Source organism: Oryctolagus cuniculus, chromosome 5, assembly GCF_051225735.1.
Source record: "Oryctolagus cuniculus isolate XC-2025 breed Fujian yellow rabbit chromosome 5, ASM5122573v1, whole genome shotgun sequence".
NCBI lineage: Eukaryota > Metazoa > Chordata > Mammalia > Lagomorpha > Leporidae > Oryctolagus > Oryctolagus cuniculus.
This window is the reverse complement of record NC_142871.1, coordinates 54233689-54237570: the sequence shown is the minus strand read 5'-3', so window position 1 is coordinate 54237570 and position 3882 is coordinate 54233689.

The window sequence follows — 3882 nt, the reverse complement described above, 5'->3', positions numbered from 1 at the left end:
GATCGATTGAATCACTGACAGTTAACTCAGTCTCCACATCCTGTCAGGTGGGACTGAAAGTTCTATCCTCTAATCATGTCTTGGTCTTTCTGGTAACCAGTCCCCATTCTGAAAGTCCTCAACCACCAGTCACCTCATTAGCATAAAAAAGACACTCCACACAGAATACACAGGATTCCTAGAAGCTCTTGTGTTAGGAAAGTGGGTATTAAGATGAAATACACCTAAAAGTGTTCCTCTCACTCGTGTCACCCAGAGAATCACAAAGGTCTCAGGAGCTCTGTGCAAGGAACTGGGCAGGAAAACCACGTATGTATTTTTTCTTCCACCCCAGTGACTCAGAGCAGTGTGGACAGGAGGATGTCATGGTGGAAAAAGCAGACCCAGGTTGGAATCCTGAGTAACACTAGCTGTGTGATCTTGGCTAAGTACATGACCTTCCTGAGCCTCATGCTCCTCACTTGTAAGATGCAAATGATAGCTCCTGCCTTGCAGGGTTACCAGGAAGAACAAGAAACAAGTGTGTGCAGTTTTCTGGCCCATGGGAAGGAAATAAAGGGTAGCTATTATTGTGAGTAAGACCTGGCTATTTTTCATTAAGTTGAATGTTCCTTATGAAAAATGGGGCAGCCGATTCAGTGGAGTACTTTGTGTCTTTATTTCTTTCCTAATCTCTGGGGAGCACACTCTGAGGTCAGCTATGAACTCTCAGCTTAATTCTTTGTTAGCTTCCCACACTCTATCAGACTAGACTTTTGGGCCTGAATATGATTGCATTTACCCAGAGTCCTGAGGACCTGGCTTTACAAATATTGGTGTACATTCACAATAGGTCCCAATGTCAACTCCTTTGGAATGTTGTGAAGCCCCAGCATCCTTCTGGGCTCCCTGCCATTGACATACGGGCGTGATGTGAAGTGTCCCCACAGGACTGGCTGAGGGCCTTGTGCTCCTGCCAGTGTGTCCAGGATGGTGTGCAGCTAGAGAAAGCAGGCACAGCCACTGCTGGGAGACATTTGTGTGGAGATAAGACCCTCTGGGAGCCACGGTCTGTGCCACCCACCTTGGTTGGCCTCCCTGGATCTGTCACCTCCTAATTTTGTGCTAAGGGCCTTTTAGATACTGTTTAATCCCCTACGCAGGAGAGCGGGGATTTTCCAGAATTAGTTTTCCTCTAAAGTTCTGTGACAGCCTTAACGACACATTCCATATTGGAGTGCCTGGTCCCAGCTCCACTCTGCTTCCAGCTTCCTGCTGGTGGTGGCAGGTGACAGCTCAGGGGATGGGTCCCTGTGATCATGTTTGAGGCCCCAATTTAGTTACAGGCTCCTAGCTTTGTTTGGCCCTGCCCCAGCTGTTCAGGCATTTGGGAAGTGAACCAGCAGATGGGACACCTCTTTCAGTCCGTCTCTGTCTCTGCCTTTAAAATAGAAGCAAAGAAATAAATATATAAAGCTTCTTAGGGTTGGTTGTTAAGCTAAGGGACAGTTTCAATAAGGGGAAAATGGGAAGAAAGAGCCTCACCTTGGAGTCCAGATTGCACTCAGAAGGCATCTCTGTCTATCCCAGTCGTGGCCTGACTTACTAACTGGAGGCCAGAGTCTAGTGATTGAGTGAAACCTCTCTGATCCATCTTATTAGATTCAAATTCCAGTTCTGTACCTTGTTAGTTGTATGATCTTAGGCAGTCTCTTTGCCTGTCTAATCTTGTGTTTCATTTTTCTTAAAATGAGCATCATAAGGTTGTCAGGATGATGCAAGAAGCTTTTGCATATGGGAACCAGTGGTGGGACCACGTTGCTTTTAGGAAAAAAGTACACTATCATTAACCAAGTGGGAAGCTAGGGAGATTTACAATGAAATCTTACCCAAAGGGTTTTCACTTGTGCTTACTGCAGGGTGAAAGGGGACGATTTGTGACTCTTCCTTCTGTGTCATTTGCTGGTGTCTCCTGGCCTCATCCCAGGTAGTACTGTGGCCACTTCTTCAAGAAAGAATCCCAGGGTTGGGGGATGCTGTCCATGTGTATGTGCACAGGCCATCTGCAAGGCAAAAACTAGGAGCTGCAGGGGATCTATAACGGGAAATGTATTTTATTGCTTTTAGTAATTGCAAGTTTTTGATCCATTTGAAATATTATAATTAAAGATGAATATAAATAGATTCAGATTAGAATTGGGTCAAACATTTATGAACTAGTATTATTTGCCTAGATGAAAGGAGTAGGATGTCTTTCTGTCTTTCTCTCCCAATGCGAGTATGTTTACATAGAGCAGGGCTTCTCAAAAGGGCCACCACTGGGCATCTGAGGTTGGATAATTCTTTGTGATGGGGCCTGTCCTGTATGTTTCTGTAGCATGCTGAGCAACTTCCCCTATCCCTGCCTACTCCCATTCTTGTACTTTTCTTGACCATGGCTGCAATCAGCCATTTATCCTGATTCCTATCAGCTGTTAAATGCATCTGTCATTGTTTAACATTTAAAGGAGAAATCTACAACAATGGCTTTGGGGTGTTGTCTTAATCACTCACGGGTGGGGAGTGTTATCACTGACTGCTTTAGAAGTCTCATAGTTGATAATGACAACAGAAAGAGAAAGGAGGGCAGTGAAAGCAGAGGGAGGGAGGGAGGAAGGAAGAGAAAGTGAGAGAACAAGAGCGAGAACTAGAGCAAGAGAGAGGGAGAGACAGAGAGAGAGAGAGACGCTGAGACCAAGAGCAAGAAAGCAGGGAAATGATCCCAAGTACCTCAAAAAGTGCTAAACCTTCCAGTTCAATTCACAGATTTCGTACAATTTGTTATAAAATCAGAACTTTGTGCCTGAACTATTTGTGTTAGCAAGTAGTCTTCTCCAATTGGTCTTCACAGTTGTGCCAACCACACAAAGTGGATTGTTTTACTAGTATTGTCTTAATTTACAGGCCTTGTGAGAAATGAGACAGGCTCAATATTTACAAGCATAAATTATCCTTAGATTAAATTCTATTCCCATATCAGTAAATATTCTCACATTGAAAAGATTAAAATCTTCCCTATGATCAAATTCTATATTTAGTGAAAACCTGAGAATTATTATCAAAGATCAGTTTATGTGGAAAACAGCAGACTAACAAATAGGTGAATAACCCGGGAGAGCTATAGGGCAGGCCCGAGGCAAATATTGGTTATTAAAACACAAAATGCAGACAAATCATTTTTAATATTTGTCTTTAAAAAGCTAAGTATACTGAAAGGGCATCACTTAGAAAGGTCAATTCTGGGGGCCAGTGCTATGGTATAATAGGCTAAGCCTCAGTGTGGTGCTGGCATCCCATATGGGTGCTGCTTTGTGTCTTCCAATTCAGCTCTCTGCTAATGGCCTGGGAAATCAGTGGATATTGGCCCAAGTGCTTGGGCTCCTGCACCAATGTGGAAGGCCCTGAGGAAGCTCCTGCCTTCTGGCTTCAGATTGGTCTAACTCTCGCCTTTGCAGCCACCTGGGGAGTGACCAGTGAATGGAAGACCTCTCTCTTTGTGTCTGTAACTCTGACTCTCAAATAAATAAATAAAGCTTTTTAAAAAAGGACAATTCTGGAAAATTAATTTATATACTAACTGGATTGATAAGATCTCTGGAAAGTTCCACAACCATAACCAGCTTTTCAATAGAAAAAACAAACCAGAGGAGAATAAGAGAAAAACAAAAGAGAGGTAGGTGTCAACAAAGATCTGAGAATGGAAATCAGGCTCCTTACATATATCTAAAGGATGCAAGTCCCTGTAACTCAGGCCCACGGATGTCATTACTATAGCTTTCAATACTCCTTGACTGTTTCACAATTATTGAAATTAGTAGGGCAGTCTTCTTTAGTATTTCCAAATGGTTTGACTCCTTTGATGTT